The sequence below is a fragment of the Elgaria multicarinata genome, chromosome 9 (assembly GCF_023053635.1).
Source record: "Elgaria multicarinata webbii isolate HBS135686 ecotype San Diego chromosome 9, rElgMul1.1.pri, whole genome shotgun sequence".
NCBI lineage: Eukaryota > Metazoa > Chordata > Lepidosauria > Squamata > Anguidae > Elgaria > Elgaria multicarinata.
In genome coordinates, this window is record NC_086179.1 from 76,233,363 (window position 1) to 76,258,695 (window position 25,333).

Here is a 25,333-nt window from a genome sequence, read left to right on the forward strand (position 1 = left end):
TGGTGGTTGGGGGGGGAGAAGGTTTGGGGCTTTTTTAAAAAAAAAGAATAGAAAACTAACCTTTCTCTGGAGTGCACTCCAGCCCCTGTTACTTTAAAAAAACATAGCGGCCACAATGCTCTCTTCCTCCTGGGACATTGCACACCACATGTAGACGGGGGGACAATCTCACAATCAATAAATTGCGAGATTATACCTCTCCACCCCCCTCGTCTAGAGATGCCCCTGTTCTTCCTGGTGACGGGCAGAGAGAGCATGGTTGCTTGGTGGCAACAGCAGGATGGGAACTTAGAGGCGCTCCCCTCTCGGTTCCCATCCTGCCACCACCACTGCTGCCACTGAGCAATTTATCTTCCCAACCTGTTACAACCACGACGCCCTCTGCTCTGGTGCTCCCCTCCTGGTTCCCATCCAGCTGCCTCTGCCACTGCTGTCACCACCACTGATCAACCGCACCTTTCTCAGTCAGTCACCAGCAGAGGGAGGCCTGGTGCTCAGTGGTAAAAGGCATAAATGGACCTCTTTACAGCTGCTATTTACATAAAACCAGTCTTTATGAAAAAGGCTGAGCCGCCATTTTGAACACAATGTGGGCCAAAGTAAAATTGACTGATTTGCCTCTCCATAGTATCCAATAAACCTTCTTCTGTACATGAATTTGAGCCACTGATTTTTTAATGGATTGTTTATTTATTGTGACACATGTGCATAACTTTATCATATGTTAGTGTAGTAGGGATGGATGGATCTCTCAATTTCATTTTCTCTCAGTTTCTCATTTTTCCAGTCGTAAGTTCATTTTGTCCTGAACTGAGGTTTTTTTTTAAAAAAACTAACAAACATTTGCATGTAAATGCCTATGTATTTCTCTGTGTGGATATTTTTGTGTATGAATAATTTTGCTTGAGAACACCTTTGCAAAATTTGTAGAAGAGCACCATTTTGAAGTGCAAAATTAGGAAAGTTCACATTAACATGCAATCTGACCAAATTTCACCCCGATGGCTATTAGAGGTATCTGTTTCTCTAATTCTATTTCATATAAATTCTTATTTGACCATTTTTTTCCTTGAGTGCAGTGATTTGTTGCTTCTGTAACTCTTTCAGAGATAACGGAACTGGGAAGAAATTAGGAGGTGAGGGAAGAGCCATTTCCCATCTGTTTCCAACAAACTTAAGGTCTATTCACACCATCTTTTTTAGCCCACGGAAGCCTTGGTTGTCAGTCACCAATATTGTATCTTATATGTGCTTTCATAGATTGAGCCTGTCACGAAATTATACCAGCATGGCTTATGGAATGCCACCACACTAATTCACATTTACATTGTTGCTGTTGTTGTTTTCTAACCTATGAAGTTCACTCAGAGGCAAATCCCATTGAGTTCAATGGGGCGTACTCCCAGGTAAGTGGGTATAGCACTACAGACTTTAGGGTGGTTCATGACAACCCTGTGTAATGTGAACAAATCTTATTTAACCAACGCCCCACCCCCCACCCCAAACTCTACAGTATGCACGGATGATTTTATGAAGATCAAGTCTCTAAATCAGAATGCCTTTAGCAGAGGTGACTCTAGTGATTGCTAATCAGTGCAACGTCTTAACTGCCTGATGACCCAGCTCCTTCGAAAATATGCTTTAACTGTCAACCCCCCAAAGTAGTTTATGCTGAAGCAGAGATGCAACATCCTTGTCTTGATATATACAATCAAGACATCTTCTCTGGCAAACTTTCCAGACAAGTATTTTTACATTCATAGAATAGCATCATAAAGTTACACCACTATTTCTGGCTTTCAGATCTCTAAGCAGCATGTAACATAATAGCAAGGCTACACTCTTTAAGCCAAGATGATCTCTTACCAGTATGAACTATTGATGAGTGAACTTCTCCCATCAGAAATTGTACCCTTACCTGTTTGCATTCTCTTCCCCTCCTTATTGTTTTACTATGATTTTATTAGATTGTAAGCCTATGCGGCAGGGTCTTGCTATTTACTGTTTTACTCTGTACAGCACCATGTACATTGATGGTGCTATATAAATAAATAATAATAATAATAATAATAATAATAATAATAAACTCACCAAGTTATGAATCATACACTACAAATTTGAACAAAATCATTCAGTTTGGGAACTCAAAGTATCAGTGGATTTTTGCACATCTGAATGACCTCTTCCTCCCAGGACATCGTGCGCTGCATGTAGACTGAGGGGGAGGATCTCACAATCATCATATCACGAGATCGTCCCCCCTCCAGGCCCTGGTCTAGCTATGCCCTTAGTTAATTCCTACTAATCATAACAGAATATTCTGATGTAGAAGCAAAGCTGGCCCAAGACATTATGCAGCCTGAAATGGACCCCAAATAGTGCTCTCACAGGGATAACACTTTTCTTAAGCTTGCTACACTATTCAGACACTCATTTCTGCCTTCATCTATTCCTACCCCTCCCCAACTAACCACAGCGATATCTGAAGCAGGTTGCTTCACCCTCCTCCATAGTAGGGCCAGTCATGAATAGATGTCTGATGATCAAATAGATGCCAGGGGCTCATCTATACCAAGCAGGATATTCCACTATGAAAGTGGTATGAAAGCAGTATATAAAAGGCAGGAGCCACACTACTGCTTTATAGTGGTATTGAAGTGCACTGCAGGATCTACACTACTGCTTTATAGTGGTACTGAAGTGCACTGACGACTGTTGGGGCCCATGACACATCTACACCAAGCAGGATATAACACTATGAAAGTGGTATGAAAGCAGTATATAGTATATGTCAATGGGCCCCAACAGTTGTCAGTGCACCTCAATACCACTATAAAGCAGTAGTGTGGCTCCTGCCTTTTATATACCACTTTCATACCACTTTCATAGTGGAATATCTGCTTGGTGTAGATGAGCGCTTGGTATAAGACAGCTCTATATGCTCCATGGTGGGGGCATAGTAACCTTCAAATGCATATGGAGTATGTCTTAGTGAAGATTAGGTATCCCTTAACTACTTTTTTAAACACCTTGTCACACACTTTTTCCTGGTGGTAAATGGGTTGCTTGTTTCCTATCCTATCAGTTAATACTACTAGAAAAGCAGAGATTCTGATAAATGATGGTATCAAATAGTTGTTGAGCATTATTCCAGATTAACTAGACAGGTATAGTGTTAGTAAGACTAATGATTCTAGTTCAGTGGGAATGCTCCATGGAGACTGAGTTGTTGGAGGCCTGTCTTCCAATTTGTCCACTTTCATCGCTTTGGAATCATGCCTCCAACCTAGCCATTTTGTTTTGATTCTGAAAAGTCATCCAGAGACAACAGTGGAAGCTTTGTTCACATACAGACTTTCCTCTTCAGTAGTAACCCTATCTGTCACCCGGTGGGCTTGAACTAGTGTTGCAGTTCTTGCTATTTGTTCATACTTTTAACATTGGTAGGTTTCCCTGCCCGGCTTTTGGCCTGGGAAGCAAGAGCTTTAAAGTGCTTTTACAATGCTGCCGGATTCATGTTGAGCAGGTTTCTTTTGACCTTGTAGCATCTCATCTTTAAGTGACATTACATGCCACTCATCAGTGTCACCGCCTGAGTTCAATAGCTGCAACACAGAAGTGGTAGCTGCATCTTCTCCTTTTATCCACATGTGAAAACCACAGAGTGTATAAGTAGGGATATAAAAACAAAAACTAAGGTGGATAGAAAACCAGCAAGGCAAGTGTGTACCCATTAAACCTCCTCCCCCAGTGCCCTTTCACTGTTGAGGTGAAAGAAAGGACCAGCCTCCCGAAGTGAGAATTGGAAGTTGGGATTCAGGCTTAGAAAAAGCTGGGCAATGGGCCTGCTGCCACAGAGACCACTTCTCCACTTTCTGCAGGCGCTTTGTACAGGAAGGGAGAACTCGGCCTCCCTTCACAAGAGGTTGGTGAGAATTTTCTGGAGTTCAATTTTTTTTATAAGGACTTATAAAAATCCCTAAATTTCTTCATACAGGGGGTGAAAAGAACTAGAAATGTTAAAGCATCAAATATGGGAGAAAGCAAACCTGACAGCTTCATTCACCCACACAAAGGGTTCTGAAGCCTTAGGTCCAAAAATGGCTGTGGGGAACGAGTGGCCCTCTAAATGTTATTGGACTGCAGCTCCCTTTGCTCCCAGATACATAGCCCATTGCCACATGTTCCTCATCCCTGTCTTAGAGCTCCATCAGATGAGTGTTTTATTGCACACTCATTACTGGGCACTCATGGATTTTCATGGGCCTCTCTCATGACATCGTCTGCCTCCTGAGCGGCTTCTGCCCCTTCTAGACTTCTTCATCTCACACACACACACACACAAACACCTGGCTTATTTTTAAAAATAAGTCTGGCTTATTTTTAAAGACAGAAGTTGCCACTATCTCCTGCTGTGTGCAGGAGAAGCAGCGGGATCAAAATGGTCCACTGAATGGGCTACGTGCATGTTGTTTACTTCCTCTTTCAAAAGAGGAGGTAATGAGGGACAAACATGAGGCGAAGAAGTGACGGTAAGCAAACATGATTTTACTCATCATCTAATAGAGCTCTTAAAAGTCTGGCTTTGAATCCCTGTGTATTCAGCCGCTCAGCTAGGGTTGCCACCTCTCTCTCTCTCTCTTTTCTGACTGGCTCCTCATTTTAACAACTGCATGGTAAAGCAGGTGCAACATGGTCCTATTCATGCTGGAAAGAACTGAATCTATTGAATTTGGCTGTTGAAGATGGGTGAGAATTTAGTTCAGCTCATTTTTTGGATAACTTACCAAAATTCTCAAATGTCTTAAAAGGACAGAAAGTACTGGAGTAAAAATAAATACTTACATGAATGTGGGAGAAAGCAAAACTGATATGTGTGTCCATGCTCTTCACCCCTCAGGTGACTTGTTTGGAGAAGAGATTTGCCACTCCTTTTGCTGGTTGATGGGGGGGGGGGGCGGGAATTGAGGGGAGGAGCGAAGTCATTTAGAATCCCCAATACATTCCTGCAAGGAAGACCCTCTCCTACTTTGACCCTTTGGGCTCACACCATGTCTGCATGGGCATATGGCCCACCTTACTCATATTTGTATATAGCTTTATGTTCTCTAACCCTGAAAACCATACTGTTATGCTATGCATAAAAATTTTCTTATAGTTTTTGACTGAGAATTTGTATAGCTTCAATGTTAGGAATTAGATTATTTTTTTCCTATTAAGTTCCATGGAAAAGTTAAGGCTGGTCCTTAACACGAGCAATTCATCCTGAATAAATGCAGTGGAGTGGATGTAATAAATACCTGTCAGTAATTAGAGCCAAGGGCACATTATTCATTGCAAACACTGGCAGGCAAGGGAATCTTCCAAGAGCGTAATAATATTTTATTGTCATTTATGTTACGAGTCTACCAGAACAGGAATTGGCTTACTCAGAAGCTTCATTGAAAGGTATTGTATCCATCCACCACTCCACCCCACCCCACCCCAGTAACAATAGCTTTGTGGCTTGGCTGCTTTCCACAAGTTGTAGAAGTAGCAGAGAGAAAATGCAAAGAAATAGTAATATGGAATAAAATGTGTGCATTTGTGAGGGCAGAGAATGAGAATATGAGTGACATAAGTATCCGATGTGACTGCTAAACCTCTGCTGGCTCTGTTGTGCTCACAGGACCCACCACTTGCACAACAGGGCGTTTGTGCTTCTAAAAATAGCCCCAGAAGTGAGTAGAAACACTCATTTCCAGATCTGGACAAATCAGCGGAGTTCTCTTCTGTGAGCTCCGCTGACCTGCCCCATTGTGGAAATGGGTATTTTTGCTTATTTCACATTATTCTTAGAACTCCAAAAGTCCTGTTGCGCAAGCGGTAGTTCTCATAAGAAGAGCCAGACTGGATCAGACCAAGGGTCCCTCTAGTCCAGCACTCTGTTCACACAGTGGCTAACCAGCTGTCAACCAGGAACCCACAAACAGGACAAGGTGCAACAGCACCCCACCCCCATGTTCCCAAGCAGCTGGTGTGTATAGGTTTCTTGCCTATGATACTGGAGGTGAGCGCGCGCACACACAGAGTGAGCAGTGATCACAAACATGAACAAGAATTGGACATAAACCGAGTGGCGAAAAGATGTCTGGAGAATCATGGTGATCTTGAACATTGCTCTTTCACCCAATCCTAATTTGGCCCCAATCATTGTCAGTGGGTTAAATTGAAGTTTACTGCTGTGCTGTGTCAAATTTCTACTTTCAAACTTCGTCAAGGTGAAAAGTTGGCTTTCAAAGGAACCCACCCTCCATATACCCCAAACCCTTACCCTACCTTAGTGGGCTTCTGATTTTTTATTTATTTTTGCAGCTGTTCTCAGTTCTGCTATGTTACTGCTTTGATTACCATTTTAGGGCTTCTTAGCCAATGAGATTTGGCTCTGGGATAATGTCACTGGAGGCAAACAATGTCCTAATATTGCTCTACTGTCAAGGCAGGCAATAGGTTCATGTTCCAGATCTGCATTAGTAATTTCATGGCCTGCAAGGCTGGTGTAGCAATAGTCATACGAAGCCACAACTAGTTGCAGCAGAAAGAGGGTAGAAGGAATCTGCCATCCACAATAGTCCATAGACGTTGCCTTATGACTCAGCCGTAGTTTACTGCATTGGTTTTATATTTTGCATCTGCGTTATTTTGTTCTATTTGTGTTGCATATTGTGGACTGCTGAGCTTCAGTCTATATGCTTTAAAATAAATTAATTAATGCTTGCTTTGACATATGTGTAAACAAATGGCAGATATTTTGGTCTTTGCTCTACCCTGCAATGAGTGTGGGTGCAAGCAGCTTGAGGCCAGGGGAGATCTTTGGAGACATGGAGGTCCACCTCCATATTTCAGTACCCTGCTTTGCAATGAACAATGACATACCAATTAAGCACTAAAACACAGGGTACATTGGGCAGAACCAGTAAGTTCACTTCAGTTACGAAAATATTGTGTTGTCATTACGGTGGAGGATGCTGTTTGAGCCAAAGATTGCATTGTTTACAATGGATCCCTATAATATTTATTGTGCTAATCAACCTTGCAGCTGTTCCCCCTTCCCCTTTACATGAATTCAGAAATGACTCCATGAAAAACACTACTGAATCTTCTTCACTTTAAGCGGAGTGTGCATCACCCACGCCACCACCCACTCATTTTGTTTCCATTTTAAGGATAGCGTTTAGTGGTATGTTAATGTAGAATTCCTCAGCATTTCCCTGGGAACGTTATAAAAATTGACGCCGGACCGAAAATATACCATAACGTTTTCAGATATTTTTGTATGAGCCAAGGAGTATATCTCCTCTTAATTGTTTCCATCTGCTAAGGCGCTGCACATCTTCAGCAGCGTATTTAACCAAATTGGTTAGGCTCTCTCTCTCTCTCTCTCTCTCTCTCTCTCTCTCTCTCTTTTGTAAAATAAATAAATAAATATAAAATAATAAAATAAAAATCCTTAGTTCAAATTGCATTCTGCTGCAGGCACAGAACTTCCTATTCAAATGATAACTATCCCCACTCACAGATTTGAAAAACTCACTTATTGACTCTTTCATCTTGTGTAAACAAATAATCAGCACATCACAGTGGTGGGGGTGGAGAAAGTGGTGTGTGTGTGTGTGTGTGTGTTGGGTGGAGGGAACAACAATGTGTTTTTGGGAGCACTGCCAAACATTGCATTAGTAGAATTGAAAAACAACTTGTTTGCTGTTAATGTTGCCATTATACACAGACGGGAGACAGCTAAGCTGAGGAAGAACAAAGAAAAATCTACAAAGACTCAGTAATGGCATATATGCTTGCACACATAAGAGAAAATGAGCTGGTATTCCTCCGCCCCTCCCAATTCCATGAATGACAGCAATGACGTTATGATATTTCAGTGTCATTGTGCATGTTTTTACAAGAGAGAGAGAGAGAGAGCGTGCACACACACACACACACACACACACACACACACACACGAGAGAGAGAGAGAGAGAGAGAGAGAGAGAGAGAGAGAGAGAGAGAGAGAGAGAGAATGTGCTGTTTAAGGGCTTTTCAAATACTTACGTCAAGTTTTCAAAGAGCTTAAATATAGCCTACCTTTTCCCACTCCAGTTTGTGCTGTATTTTCTATTGCTTTTTTATTTTAAAAAATAGAACTTCCTTTGTATTCTAATCCTAACTCTTACTCATTCTAGCTCCAATAATGTTAAACCTCCTGCACTGCTGAAGAGCTAAGCCACTTTTTAAATTGAGCAATGGCTTGTCTCTTTATCAGTATGCATGGGTGATGTGGAAAGTGCAAGGCAGCCTTATTCAGAGCTTTATCACACCAGCGTTATACTGTGCAATTACTGTGAATTGTGTGCAAAGGACTCCGAAGTTTTCCAGTTTATAATCTGCTTTTATTGTAAAGTACTCTGAAGTTTTCCAGTTTATAATCTGCTTTGACTGTGAAGTACTCCCATGCATCCTGCTTTAATTGTGCTATAAAGGGAAAAGACCCGCCCTATTTTGCTACTAGTTTCCGAGCGGCCACTGGGGTGCAGGAGCAGGATTTGATATGAATTAAACAAATGCTTACATCTGCGTAAGCTTTAAAGATAAAGTCTTCAAAATTGGCACAGTAATAGATATTAAGGAGAGCTTTAAGCATAACAAATTTGAATCAGATTGGGTCATCCATTGATTTTTATGATTTTTTTTACATTTTCCCCCTTAAACCCTTTGCAAAGGATCTTAGGAGCGCTGCCGCCCCGGATGTGATTTAGCAACAACAACAAAAATGCTGACAGCTTAGCGTGGTAGGGGATAATTCGAGAGAAACAGGTACATGGGATGAAGCTATCAGTAAGCATAGTTGATTTACACGGGAAGGGTGCTGGTTGACATAATGTATATGCTAGAGATGTCCATTGATGACGCCTGAAGCCTGAACAGAATTGGGCCGGTTCTATTAGTGACCTTCATCCTGTTTAGAATATCAGGTTGGTGATCACAGCAATAAAGCAGAAGATTAAAAAAACAACTTTATTATTAAAATATATACAAGTTACAATACCGGAATGAATACAAACATTATAGCCTCGGTCCCTCAAGATAGCAACATGGGCACCACAAGAACCTCTGTAGAGAGGGCATTCATAATTGGGGTGCCTCTGGAAAAGAAGCTTTTTCTTTGGTTGTCACATACTGTACTGTACCTCTGATAAAGGCAACTGAAGAACAGCCACAGCAGAAGATCTTCACATTTGGGCAGGAGGGAATGGGAAGAAGCATTGCATCAGGTATTTGAATCCCAAGCTTCAGGGTAAATACCAGGCACCTGGTGGTAAATAGGTAGCAAGTGGACTTCTTTCAAAACTGGTGTGATACATCTAGTGGCAAAGCTGGATCTAGGAGCAGCTCCAAACTGTGCGGCTGCAAACCTGCAAAAACAAAGGAAATACAGATTTCCTGAACCTGAAAACCATTCACCCACAGTGTCCCCACTCTGGTCAGGATTCAATTCAATTTAAATTTATTGGCCCTCATCCAGATGATTACCACATCCAGGCACCAGTTCAACTCAACTATACCTCCACCTGACTGAGATGACAAAGAGAAATAGAGCTGAGTGTCATCAGCATACTGATGGCAGTTTACTTCAAATCCCAAATGATTCACTCAGTAGCTTCCTACAGATGTTAAAAAGCATGGAGGATAAGATGACCCCATAATATAAGTGCCAGAAGATTGAGCAGAACCCACTCACTTTACCTTCTTACACAGACAGTGTAGGTAGAAGAAGAACCACTATATCACTGTGCCCCCACCCACAACTCACAGAAGAATTTAATGGTTGATGGTATCAAAAGCCACAGAGAGCAAGGAGATTATCAGGGAAACACTCCCTTAGCTTTCTTCTGAAGTGGTCATCTTTCAGGGCACCCATGGCTGATACAGTGCCAAAGCTGGGCCTGCAACTGGATTGAAATGGGTCTATTTAACCTTCCCAGAGCTGAATCCCTTCTCCATCAGGACTTTTCTTCCTGAGTCAAAGGACAAAATGATGCTCCCTCCCCAGTCAATGCCCAGAAGCTGACTTTTCTGGCATTGACTCTTACATCAACTCTAGCGATGAGAAGGCAGCCTCCACCACAGCTGAGACAGCAGGCTAGTTTAGGAGCCCCAGGGCTGGTTGTGTGGTCTATACAACACTATTCTCCACCAAAGAGGAACAGCCTGGATGCTGCCGCTGCCATGCTGCTACCATTGTCCACCCCCGCCACCATCTGCTGCCTGAAGTAATCACCTCATTCTGCCTGTTGGTAGTGCCAGCACTGGATGTGGACACTCTGAGAAGGGTCTCTTCCTTATACACTTTCAAAGAATAAGCAGGGTTTGCTGTGTGAGGGCATATCTCCCACACAAATTAACACCTTAGGGCCTCTCTTTATTCTTTAAACACTGGTTCTGTCTCTTTTGCCAGCAAACTACAACCACAGAACAAATTCGTTTCTCATTTCTGGTCCAGCAACTCTTAATGCCAACAGGCTGTCTCCCCTTCTCCTCTTTTCTTGTTATAGGCTTGCTCATTCTTCCATTGCTATAAGCAAGTTTTCTCCAAGAATATACTTCAGTAGAATTTTCAGTAGAATGGCAGATAGCACCACAATTTCCCTCCACATAAAGGCCCTGATTTCCTGTCCTACTCATCTCCTTCCATCATTCCAAATTTCCCCAAGCTTTTCTGTATTCTATTTTTTTTGTCTACTTCCCCCCTGCAACCTACTAGACCAGTGGAATAAGAACTTTTCATTTTTGAATGTTCATCTTGATGTCTGATCCACAAATGAGGTGATGGAAGCAAGAAAGCATTTTATTTGACCAAACAACTTCTGTTCTGCCTTTCCACACATTGCTCCTTTCCTCAAACTTCTACTGTAGATCTGAAAGGGGAGAGAGGGTTAGCCAGCAGCACAATTACCTGATTTGCATTTACACCAAAGTCTTTTCAGGGCAAAACACAGAGAGAATTAAAAAAAACAAACATAAAATGCATCTATAATATATTTTTATGCCTTTATTCTTGTTTCAGACCATGTAGCTTATAGTTATATGATCAACAGGTTTAATTTTTACGTCACCATAACTACAGGGATGTCAAAGCTACACAGCTATAAATAGATAGTTTTATTGCATAGCTCAGCCTTCTGCTTTAGCTGCTAACAGCATGCATAGTACAAAAGGGAAAAGGAGGTAGAGATAAGTATCTAGGTGAAAATATCTAAATTAAGAACTGAGAACCTGGACTCCAATTCCCATTAGCCTGATTCACATGTAGATTGATGTGGAAATGGCATGGGATAGACTTTTGAATGAACAATAGACAGATCTGTTCTTCCTTATGCCCACCTAACATGGTAAGAGATGATGAATATTGTGGTCCATCAACATCTAAGGGGCCATACATTGCGGAAGTGGAAGGTGAAACAACGAGATGAGACAAAAGTATTGGATTTAAAATAGGGCCACATTTATTAAGTTGAGCGAAGGGTGATGGAGGCCTAAACGGGCATCCTGACTAGGCCACTTATACAGTAGGCCATATTGGGACTGGGCAAGCCATTTGTATCAAGATAGGTGGTGCTCGTATGTCGTCACCAATCCTGATTCCCCTTTTGGGGTAGGAAGGCCTTCCAATCTCACTCCCACTCAAGTTGCAAAACTCTGAGTGAATAAGGTTGGCCTCAAAGGTAACCCTTGTCCCATCAACTGGTGCCACAGGACTCCAGCTGAGGGTCTCAGATGTTACCAATAACCTCAACGGTGCCTAAGAATGCTAACCATGCTCCCGATGCTTGTACACCTGCCCCCAAGATAAATGTGACCAAATTCTACCAAATTAACCTAAATAATACTCCCTTGCTGTCTTACAGTGTGAAATAGGTGAAAAAAACTCCCAAAACTCCCAAAAATTGATTACGAGCAAAAAATTCCTACTTGTTCCCCCGAGGAGTGACCAGCGAACCCACACAGTATACAGGGAGGGAGAGAGGGAGCCGCACCAAGAAGAGGAGGCTGGGGCGGGCAATCCCCCTTAAGAGGGATACACAGGCCCCTCCCACACAGTGGCACCACACAGAGGCTGTCAATTGTGCACCTCCATGCCTCACCTCGCTTGCCCCCACCTGCAACTGCATTACCATGCCCAGGCTGGGCCACGCGGGGTTGTAATGCCATTCCTCACCACATATAACTTCAACAGCTAGATGGCAAAAGGTAAGACAATGTACATGAAAAACATTGGGTTTTAATATGAATGTATGCAGGATTGGAGTGGACTGATCAAGTATAGGGTGAAAAATATGATCAGTACTGAAATGGCTTTCAATTTATCATATATATGAAATATATGATCAGTTATGTTTTATGCCCTGGACGTGTGCTGCAGGTTGTAAGAACTGTTGGCTACTAAAAACTAACAGAGCTCCAAATAAATCATTTTGGGTGGCTCATTAGAATAGAAGAAATTTCCAAACTCCAGTAGCATATCAGCAAGTGCACAGGATCGCACCCTAAGAGAGACTGTTCCTGCATCACTCCATATATTTTATGCCAATTAAGAACTATTAGCAACTGGACTAATTTTCCATTTTCAGTGAGGCTTAAGAAATATTTGATTTCACTTGTCAGGTAATATACTTCATCATTCCTCTGCCACTCCTGAATAGATAACCATTTAACATTAGAGTTCATAAAGTGGAGCTGATTTCTCCTGATGAGTATGTGTGTCAGGCACCCTAGGGTTCTTAGTGCTCGGGGTAACCAAGATACATTAATATTTACCATCAATTCAGTTGAGCTGCACTTATTTATGGAGGCTAAGGCCTTACCTAGACCTAAGGATTATCCCAGGCAAATGGAGGGGTCGTCCCTGCCTGCTCCCAGGATCCCGTGTGTCGTTTGGATGCACAGGGATGATCTCAGGACAATCCCAAGATATAGGCCTGGTCTAGCCATGGCCTAAAACTCTTTGTCTAGATTACCCTAGCCCTCCTCTTCCTTTTATTTCAACAATCCTTGAAATGCATAATTCACTTATAAATTAGGAGAAAGCATCAGAAATAAATTATAATACACGTAATGTATAATACACATAATGTCAAAGCTATCTCCAAAAACTGTGATCCAAAAATTGTCATGTTATGAATTTTTCTGAGCCATAATCAGAATCATTGATGAGAGCGAAGAAGAGGATGTATTTGCTGTGAAAAATGAGCTCCCTCCCTCCAAACCGTTCACTCCTTTTGAATTAAATCATGTTTTTTGTTTGTTTGTTTGTTTACATTTGTTTACCATGGCAATATTATTCAGCTAGACTGTAGGATTACAGAATGGATTTATGCCATATGTAAAACAGGACATATACATATGAATCCATGGGTGAATATAGTTATTGCATTGGCTCACAATTTCATGTTTATTTGGAAGCCTGTAGCAAAGGGATGTTTGAAGGCTAGAAGTAATGCCCGTCTATCTCTATTTAAAATTCATGTTTAAATTCTGTGCAATAACTATGTGAGCAAAGTTGCCTCCTTAATTTAAGAAGCAGGGAAGCCTGCTGACTCCTACTCTAAGAATATCAGGCAACTCTCTTTGGAAAGTCAACAAGCAACACAAGCTTCCTAGCAACATGAAGAAATGTACATAACTGAAGCCATATGGAGGTCTGAAATACATGTTCACACAAGAGCTGCAAAGTCTCTACCTACTCCCTGAATTAAATTAATGCTGACAGAATGGTCTTTTTGAATATCTTCATTTAAATGTAGATTTTGACTTTGACTTCATGACTTGAGAGGAATACTAATTAGCCTACACATTGGATTAATTCTGTACCATGGTTTTTAGAAGGGTTGCTTTTTCTTTTTTAAAATTTCATTGATTATCATTTAATAATCGTGACGTCATTATAGTAGATCTTGAATCCTCTCTACCTTAGATCTTCATCCTTCATAATTTTGCCTTCCCATCTTGTTATGTAGGTAAATGGCATCAGAATTAACTAAATAAGTAATAAACTTGTGAAAAGTTTATCCTATAGAGAAGGTTCATGAAATTAAGAAATAAAATCCATTGAGAAAAAGCAGATGTTCTCTGCTAATGGGTTGTCTGCTTCTAAGTCAACTTCAGTCAATGGGAATTTGTTCTTAACGTACATGGAAAGTGTGGACATAAGCCAGACATAGTTAAGCAGCTTTTAGCCCAATTGATCTTAATAGGAAATTTAAATCTGTGCCTAACAGTGGAATCTTCTGCACATCTATTCATAAAGTCTAAATATAAGGATTTCATTCTAACTCTATGTCACAGAAATCGGTAGGACTTAAGGAACTTAACTTTCTCTGACTATACCATGCTGTATATTTTCCCACTCTAAATCCAGAATAATTTTATTGCTTTCCTGACAGTGGGGAGCAGTGGTTGTTGCGGATGTGGTGGGGAATGAGGAGACACTTCTTCAAGCCCTAGGAGAGGTGGGGCTTGCTGGTGTCACTTGCCAGAGGAAGTGTGATATTATTAAGGGTGATATTAGCTTTTGGGGACCTTTCTCCTGGCCTCTTTGAAGTGCGGCTCCCTCCTTCCCTGCCTCTCCGCCTCACTCCCTGTATGCAGTGTGGGGCTTCAACTGGTCACTCTTCTGAGGGCCAAGCAGGAATTTTTGGCACACAGTCCGATTGGCTGTGCATCTTTTTGCCAGCTTCACACTGTAACTGGGGTGAGAGCATCTTAGGCTGATTTCAATGGCTTTCTTTTGGTCCAATTTGTCACATTCCCTTAGGTAGGCTGTTTTGGGTGGGCTATAGTTGTTTGCATAGGGATGGTAATCATTCTGAGGCATTGTTGGTAGTGACAGGTGATGCCTGAGGCCTCCCGTTGAGGGTTTTGTGGCTCCGGTGAGAGGATAAGGATTGCCTGTGGGACCATCTCCCTTTGCATCTCCCCTTTCCCAGTGTTTCATGGCCTGGACCACCAACAGTAAGCAGCCCTTAATGCCAAAAATGTTGTCCACACTGGTGTAAAATGCAGGGGGGGGGGAAAATGAAAACTATAAACAGTCTGAAACCCTTGTTTCCCTCATAACATGGAGTTCCACTGTTAGTTTCCCCAACTGAAAGTTCCATGCATATACTCCACTTATTTCAATGGAGGTCAAGAGTAATAAAAGCCTGTTGTTGTTTTCTTCCCTTTGTATGAGAATACTATTCATGAAACAATATTCAACAGATAATCTTTGTGTGTCCTTCAGTCCCTGCACCTGTAAAGAGGTGTCAGCACTGGGTAAGAAAAGATTACAATAGCATGAAGGCTACAGTTACTATGCTCTGCATATCCACTAATAAATGCACTATTTATTTATGCAGCCTAATATTTTTATTTACGTATTTTGATTCAGAACGGAGCCTCCTCGCCACCCTCCTAGCTAGTTCAGTTCTCAATTTATAGGATTGAAAAAATGGTACTTTATAGAGATCTCATCACTTGACTTCTCACAGCAGTGCACATGCAAACAGAACATCACTGCTAGTAGTCAGAGGCACATTCATTTCATTGACAAACTGGTACTCAAGCATCTGGCACTGAACCCTTTCTAAGAAACTGCTGTACCAGGTAAGAGCTATGAGAGATAGGGTAAAACAGGACTCATTCTCTTGAGGTTTGGTACCCGTTTTTCAGAAATAGAAATGCATGCAATACTGTGCCTTCAGTTTCCCAGATTCCCTTTTGGAAAGACACTATTACTTACACTCTCTTAGACTTACTTCATACTTAGCTAAGTGGAAGTGCCACCTTGGTTTTGTATTTATCCACAGAACAATTTTCCTCTCCTATGTTATTCCTTTTATCTACCTGTATTATGTTATCAAATTTGCTCTTGATATAACATAATGTTGTTGTTCTTGTTTTTTTTAAATAACAACTATAAAATATAATAAATATTTTTTAAAAAATAATAAGAAACAGCCAGGTTATGTCCTGTTTCAAGTGGGGGCAATGCAGGGTTACAATCCAAGGTGAGATCAGAAGGTCGTGTACGTCTGAGCAAGCAAGATCCTAGCAGAGGCAGGTAATGTTAACCAGATAATGTTAAATCCAAAGTCAGGTCTTAAGATTGTCCAAATACAGGAGGGGCTGGTCCTGTGAAGAGAGTTAGGTAGGGTGACCATATGAAAAGGAGGACAGGGCTCCTGTATCTTTAAAGTTGTATAGAAAAGGGAATTTTCAGCAAGTGTCATTTGAATGCATGTAGCAGCTGGTGAAATTTTGTCTTCATCTTAAGAGTTAAAGCTGCAGGAGTCCTGCCCTCTTGACTGGATACAAAAGAGAGGAGGGCACCTGCACCTTTAACTATTGCTATGAAAAGAGAATTTCACTAGATGCTGTCTGCATACAAATGACACCTGCTGAAAATCCTTTTTCTCTACAACTGTTAAAGCTACAGGAGCCCTGTCCTCCTTTTCATATGGTCACCCTAGAGTTAGGCATTCAGAGGATACAGAACCTAACACAGCGGCATTGTTTCTGCAATTTTCTTTAAGCCTGAGCTCTTTGAGCCCCATTCAGGGCTCAGCTGCAGTTCATCACTCTGGAGGGGTCCTTCTCATGAGGAGAGGCATGCTCATGAGAAGCACAAATGTCTTCACCTGGCCGCTATCATTGCCTGTATGTTTAGACACCACAATTTACAGGGGATAGGTGGTTGTTCATCCACCTCCAAACCAGAAGTGGATTCTTCCATCTTTAGATGAGAAGGGGACCTGATGTCATTTCTCCAATGCCACAGGATCTTCTTAGCCAGCTCCAGGTACTGTGATATAATATGTTTACCAGTGATGTCTGGCTCAGAGGGCTCAACGGTAGGCAACATGGCACTCATGAGTACTAATGTGCCCCCAGACACCTTCTTCGGTGCCCACCAAGACACTCTACTCCTTTTAATTTGTATGAAAAATATTTATATTCTTTCTTACTGGAAAATGGGATTGCTTCAAAGCAAAGTGGGAGCCTCTAGCATCTGAAATCTTAATTTTCCATTAATGCCTCTGGGCGGATTACTTATCCTTTGCAACTAACCATGCCCACCTATAGAAGTCATTTTATGGTTGTTGCCAGTACAGTTTCTTAAATTTGTATTCCAATGAGGATTTTTTCAGGGCTGGGGGACGGGCGGGGACAGGGCCGGGATGACAGGCTAGAGCATTTACTCTATTAGGAAAGGTTACAAAGTTTGGGGCTTTTACTCTTCCTCAATGGAGTAGCACAGAATTCATTTCTCCTAATCAAATGTTTAGGAGAAATGAATGCAATTTTGTCTTGGAAAACATTCTGAAAACAGAATATTGATCTCATGTCAAACGTAAACAAAACACCCTTTTCATTAAAGAGAAAAATTAGAAAAATTGCTCCAGTTTGATTTTACAGAGCTAACTTTTGCACTAATTGCATTTCCTTCTTTAATGTTTAATGTGTCAGCAACATGCTGGTTTTTTTTAATATTCTGCTTGCAAATTATCTGAACATTCAAAGGTGTGAATTACTTTCTCAAAACAGAAATTGTCAACAGGTTTCTCCTGCTTTTGACAAGAGGTTTTTATTATAAATTAATTGGATAGTAGCAATGGGATGTTTTCGAACATGTGGGTACAAAAATTAGCCTTTTCTTTCTTTCTTTCTTTCTCTCGCTCTTTCTTTCTTTCCTTCCTTCCTTTTTGAATGCTTGGCAATGGAAATAAACAAGTTATTTTAAGTAGTCTGGTGTGATGTGTTCATGACAAGGGAGAAAATGGTTTGTTTATCCAGCTGAGAAAAACATGAGTATTTCCAAGAGTTTCACAGAAAAACAACCTGTCACTTGACTGTGTCTTAGGATCCCATTCACATAGGCACTCTTACGTTCATGTGGAAGATGAATAGCTAGATCCTGAGATTAGAGATAAAGGGAAAGTTCTCAATCCTGAGTTTTGAGTAGAATTCCTTTGTCTCACTGAACACTTATTGAGAGGATTTATTAATTCATTCTATTTTTTTTATTTTATTTTTGGCTGTGTCTTGCATCCCTATCTCTTCAACCACACAGCTGCAAACGGAAAATCATTATCTCCTTGATTGGTCTTAATTGACTCTCTAAGAAACTTATACATGTGATGTCCTGGGACATAGGAAATGCAATCTTTATTTGTTATTATTATATGTTTAGTACAGATATTAGATAGACATACAAATCACTTTGCAGCTAAATAAGCTTTCAGAAAAAACAACAACAATAAGATAGAATTCACTTCCTATGACTATGTAAATTAAGATTGTTACTATTTCGCTGCTTTAGGGGGAATGATCCTGCCCTCTTAGCACCTCTGGAAGATGGTAGGACTCTAGAGTCAGTTGCAGTCTCCTCACTAGTCCAGGTGGAATGGAAAATGTTAGGAATAAAGGAGCTTCTTTTAGCGTGTGCTGCTAGCCCACACAACGACGGCAATAGGCAGCCTGAGCACAATCTCTCTCTCTCCCCCTCCTGGTTGCAGCCATGTTCTCACCTCTTTGTAGAAGGCAGTCATTGCAGCAAAATATGCTCTCTTTTTTCAGTGGGTTGTCTTCTTCACTTCTAGATGCACCCTAAATTTAGTTGTGTTTGTGCTGATTTTACAGAGAAGGGTTAATGCAGAGTTTCAGAACTTCATAATCATTTTAAGAACATAACTGAAACATCCACTCCCCACCCTCACCCCAGGAATAAAAACAGGAATCTAATATTAAGCTTCATTCTGTTTTGGAAATCTATCTATCATCTATCTATCTATCTATCTATCTATCTATCTATCTATCTATCTGAGCATGTTCAGGTTTCATTTTGATAGAAGCTACTGTACTTTGTGGGACGGACGCAAGAAATGAGAGACGACACAAGTGCTGGAATTAAACTGGGCCACTTTTATTCAAGATCTGCAAAGGGGGTTCTCCTAAGGCATCCAGCCAGGCCTGCTTGCAGGCCTTCCTAAGTGAAAGGGCGAGCTTTCCTGGTACAGCCGGTGGCGCTCAGTTTCGCCACCCTGCTGTCCATCCCCAACCAGGGCACGCTGAGTGGTGAGGTGTGGTGGAGGCAGTCGACGAAGCGGAGGTTCATGGAGCAGAAGCTGCAAGTCCGTTTCAGCCGCGGAGCACGAGGGCAAGAGGGCTTGGAGGGGTCGGGCATCCCTTGATAAAGGGCCCCAACCCCTCCCAGTCCCCAGTGGCCCTGCCAATGCAGGGTGGCAACGTCTCTGGCTTGCCCCGCCCACAAAACCCTCCCCATGCCCAGGCTCTGCCGGGCATGGCAGAATGTGCCTTCTAAATGGCTATCTTCATGATTAGAGAGTGCTACTTCTCCCAAATCGAAGATCAGATTGTAAACTGGAATTTGGATTGTACCCCTTCAAACAGCAGATAGGAGCTCACACAATGCAATCCTTCTCTATAAAAATAAGTATCTAGAGAACCAACATGTTAAGAAGAAGCATATGTAAGAGTAGCTGGACACATGAGTAGGACAAAGAATTCCTGTCCCTTTTCTACTGAGCTCAACCCTCTTACTGGTTCTGCCTTCTGTCGTATAATCGATGCAGCACCACTGTGCACCCACCCAGGGGTTTCACCCCTATATTGCTGAGCTTTGGTCCTGGATGAATGGGATTTACTCCTGGCTGTACAGTTTCTGCCCTTTTACCAATGGGTTTCACCCCAGGTAAACAGCTTCAATTCCTTTACTACCTCCCCCTTGGATGTATGGGCTCCACCATTTCACCACTGATCTCCATCCTCTGGTACATGTTGGGGCAAAGGGCAGGAAACTAGTGAGACAGTCTTGTGTTGGGGGATTATTCTCCTCTGTTCTTTCTACATGTTGCCATAAAATGATACTGGCAGATACCATTGATGGTACTTTAAAACATATATTTGTTCAGAAAAATATGACAGAAGATAGATATTTTGAGCCAAGTCTATCAGGTAAACCACCAACACACACACACACACACACTTCTTTCTCTATAGTTGACCATCAGAATAATTTATTATCATATTACTGAACTTGATAATGTCTGAGGCCTTTCCTCTCTAATCATTTTTATAGGGCACATAAGACACACATAAACATTTTTTCTCTGTACCTGTCTAAATGTGTATGCTACTCTCTATAAAATCCAGCATGATCTTCTTCTGAGAAGCAGTGGATATAATATAGACAGGAGATAATGTGTGACTGGTCAAATGATAATATGGTCAAACACAACAGCATGCCTATACAGTTTGTAAACCACGAGCCATGTATTCTAATGTCCCAGGTGTTTAACAACTATCATATATGCCAACACAACTTCAGCTGTTTGGGTCACAATTTGTGTTGGCCTACAACTCCCTGCAGTAAGAATGGCATATAACAAAATGCCATTCTTTTAGGCCAACACTTTTTAAACTATGGTGAATAACAAACATATGCTTTGATTATTACCGAGTCAGAAAATTGGATCACTGTGCATCATTTGGATTTACAACAACTTGGGGGCTGTCTTCACGATGCCACTGGTGCAGGTGGCAGTGAGTAATCTTCACGAAGGGAGGCAGTGTGAGCTTTCCAGTGGCCATCATCATATCATATTATATTTTATATCATGTTTTTGTACTGTTTGTTTTATACTTTGAATAATTTTAGTTTTTGTGAACCAACCAGGGAGCTTTGGCTGTTGGGCTGTATCAAAATGCAATAAATAATAATATAGGTTAAATATATTTTAACCTATATCAATTTTTGCCTTGTGGTTTTGTCCTGGTCGTGCTTTTATATTGTATTTTGTATTTGTGTTTTTAAATTGTTGGTTGTTTTATTATGCTCTTCATGGTTTTAATTTTTGTGAACCGCCCAGATAGCTTTGACTATTGGGCGGTATGGGAAATAAATAAATAAATAAATAATAAGGGTTGCTGGGCCCAACCCCTGCCCTGGAAGACAGTGACCAATCAGGAGTTTCCATCTGCCCGGCTACAACCACTGCTATGACTCTTGAGTGAGGATGGACAGTGGATGCACCATATTCATCTTGCTCCAGAGAAAAAAGTTGGGGTAAGTCCCTGACTGTTATTTTCCTCAGCTTCACCTGAAAGCCCCAGGGTGGGTGCATGGTGGCTGCTGTGTCATATAATCGATGCAGCACCACCGTACACCCACCCGGGGGCTTTCTGTGCATTTATACAGTCCCTTGGTTTACTTCTCAAAGCAATGACAAATAAAGCACACTTAAACACACACACACACACACACACACTCATGGGATTTTTTTTTAACACCAATGATAATGGCTTGCAGACCTCAGGCACTACAACAGTGCTATACTTCCCTGTGAAATAAAGATAGTACAAATGTGTATAACTGTGAACAAGACAATAGTCACTGTTTGCTAGTCTCCGACAACACAACTCTTATCCCTTCTCTCTAGTGAGTTTCATCGATCTTGCTGAGGACACTTCAGCAAGCATATAAATATTGATCTTTAGGAGTGAGTAATTCATGGATAAGGGTTGTTAGCAACAACTTTCTTCAATGCAAATTGAACAAAAACCCTGTTCTAGTGTTCAACCTTTCATCTAGGCTGGAACCAGACAAAGAATTGATTCCTATAAAAACAGACAAGATAGGCATGAGTATACTGGCAAAAACATCAAATGGTGATAATGGGGGACGCTACAGACTATAGTCACTTTGTGCATCCTATTTTACGTACAAAGCACCTACAATTAACTGGGGATGGGTAGAAATTTTGGTTCAGTTCATTTTTTATACGGATTTATCAAAATTTGCACATTTCCTCATATCAGAGATGGCAAGAATTTGAGATGTTAAAAAATCTGAATGTGGGAGGAACTGAAATTGACAGTGGTTAGTTTATTTATTTATTTATTTATTACATTTTTATACCACCTAATAGCCGAAGCTCTCCAGGCGGTTCACAAAAGTTAAAACCATAACACGTTAAAAGCACAATTACAGCTTACAGTATAAAAAGCACAACCAGGATAAAACCACGCAACAAAATTGATATAAGATTAAAATACAGTTTGTAAAACTCTGGGTTCGAATCCCTGTGTATTCAACCAGGTTTGTGGTGCAGAATTAGATGTGTCACCTTTTTCTGAGAGGCTCCTCACTTTTACTGCAGGCAGGCACAACATTTTATTCTATTAAGTGGAATAACAATGAGGACAACAACAACATGGTCCTCTTCCATGCTAGAAATAGTTGGGCTTATTGAGTTTGGCTTGTGGTAGGAATTTCATTTCAGATTTTTAAAAAATAATAATTTGCCAAAATTGAAAAGAATATCTTTATATTAAGGTCAGAAAGAACTTGAGATTTAAGAACAAAAAAACAAAAAACTGAACATCCATCCATTCCTGCAAGTAACAATGGGTTTTGTACACAAACTGTTTTAGGTCACCCTGTCCTAATGTCTTTCATGTAGATAAGCAGGAGATCTGTGTAAGCCACCTCAAGATCAGGTCCACCGAATGACCATAATTGGGATCCACAGCTGATTTCCCTACAAAATAGACATGTAAAATAGACACCTGACAAACACAGATTTAGACTGATGACTTGGACTAGGTGGCTTTCTGATTCATAACCAAAAATATTTCTAACCACATTATTTAGAACAACAAAAATACAGAAAAGATAAACTCATTTATGTCTCATTAATTTCAATGAGAAAGTTTAGTACATGCTTAAGTCACTCACATAAATTATATAGAACATAAAAATGCTTACATTTGAATGCATCATTCCCTGGCAGCAATAATAATAATAATAATAATAATAATAATAATAATAATAATAATAATTTTATTTGTTACCTGCCTCTCCCTCTAGATCGAGGCAGGGTACAACACAAATAAAAACATCATAACATACATATAACTAATTAAAACATTTAAAACTAATACATTATTAAAAGCAGCACATAATTAAAAAGGCATCTTAAAATTCAACTAGGTAGGCCTGCCGGAAGAGATCAGTCTTTCTGGCTTTTAAATTCTGGAAGACTGTTAAGTTGACGAATCTCTCCCGGCAAGCCATTCCACAAACTGGGAGTGGCAGAAGAAAAGGTCCTCTGGGTAATAGTTGTCAGCCTTGTTTTTGTTGGCTGGAGTAAATTCTTCCCAGAGGACCTGAGTGTGCGGGGCAGATTGTACAGGAGAAGACGATCCCGCAGGTAGCCTGGACCCAAAACATGTAGGGCTTTAAAGGTGATTACCAACACTTTATATTTCACCCAGAAACTAATTGGCAGCCAGTGAAGAGATTTTAAAACTGGTGTAATATGGTCATGCCTAGGTGTACCGGCGACCAGCCTGGCTGCCATATTTTGAACTAGTTGAAGTTTCTGGACTAGGCACAAAGGTAGCCCTATGTAGAGCGCATTGCAGAAGTCAAGCCTCGAAGTTAAGCATTCTTGTGCTCTCTACATGACAGACGTAGGGCCAAAAGAGACACCACTATCTAGCAGCTATGTTTGCTTTTCATTTTTGCCCTAGAGTAGGCACAGGAGACCTTGAGACTCTACTGTTGGGTACAGGGGGCTTTTAAGATCTACACTGACCCCCCTTCTGTACCTACTCTACAATGTGGCTGCTAGATATGGATTTAAACTAATGTCTGTTTTGGCTTTTAAAGCCATAATTTAAATATTCTAATAGATCCCAATGGAAACCAATCAGGACAAAAAATAGGTAAAAAGCAGCCCATTTACCTATGTTGTTTAGAGTCAAACTAGAAACTGTACTTGACATGGAGCTGCTATCCAAAACAGCAATCCCATGCCAAGTTCTCCTGCCCTGGATTGTTTATTTTATCATGTTTATTTCCCATATTTCATTACCACCATCCCAGTATTGGCAATGCAAATGACTGGTTGAATGCAACATCTAGTCCCACCCATTGATGTAGTGTTTAATACTATGCTTCAGTGTCCAGGATAATATTTAATGTGAGTCCAGTGGCCTTGAGACATCTTTTCATAAAGTCATCCACCCTGAAAGACTATTACCTAGAGGTTTGTATGAAATATATATATTTTACTACACTTCTACAAATAGAAGCTACAACAACGTATTGCAGCATGGAGTACTACTATTAAGTGTTTCAACCAGCCACACACTCCTTGACAAAGCATCTCCCAGCCTACCTGTCCATAAGACACACTCAGGGTTCACTGGGCTGTTTGAGTTTGGTTGCATGTTATTTTGTTTTATTTTTATTTTTGCCAACTTAGGGTTTTTTCCATAATGATTTTTTTCCTGCTCCAGCAAACCTTGGGTTTCCTTGAGCATTCTCTCTCTCTCTCCTCCCCATCCCACACCCTGTTTATCTATAGCCCTGTGCTAACCAAATATACATTGTAACTCAGCACCCAAATTTGTTAAAAGAATATGAAAATCTCTGTCTTTCTGTCTCTGTCTCTGTCTCTCTGTCTCTCTCGTTCCTCCTCAGGTCATAAAGCTGTTAAATTTCAAATAAACAGAAGTGTCTGGAACCTGCAGTTTTCTGTCAAATTATTGGTCTTTACAGCAACATTGGTTCAATATTCTAGGGTTTCCTCCATGTATACCTTCAACTGGGTTCTAGTCTACATAGAATTCTTTGCATTTGTACAGATATTTTGTCCCTGTGTGCGGGGAAGGTTTTTTTTAGATGTTTTATTTTTAAATATTCATTTGAGCATTTTGTACCCCACCTGCAGTCTGAAATGATACAGCTTAGCAATGGACACGATACCGGGGGATACTGTTCACCTGTTTTAACGCTTGGCTTAACCCTCTAGAAAGGCTGGAGAGAAGTCTAGCAAGTGGTGTGTGAGACCTAAATACCAATAATAGCGGCCCCCACACAACCCTAGCAATTTCCACCTAAGTTTGCATTGCAGATTTTCATTATGTTTATTTCAATAAGAGACATTTAATTTAAGAATAACAGTTTAAATATATGTCTTGCTGAAAAGACCAATTTCCTGAGTGAATGATCTCTTTTTCAGAACATTTAATAGCATTCTAAAATGTTTAGAAATACATAAGAACTTGGAAAAAGAGAATTTGCTTTTAGACCTCATTTATTAACCATTTTCTTCAAGAGCCCAGCTGGGCATGAGAATCTAAGCTAGTGTCAGGAAAAAAATAAAAATGAATCGTGATTCCTAGTAAATGAAATTCATTTGAATCATAGGGCAATGCTGTGTATTCAATAAAT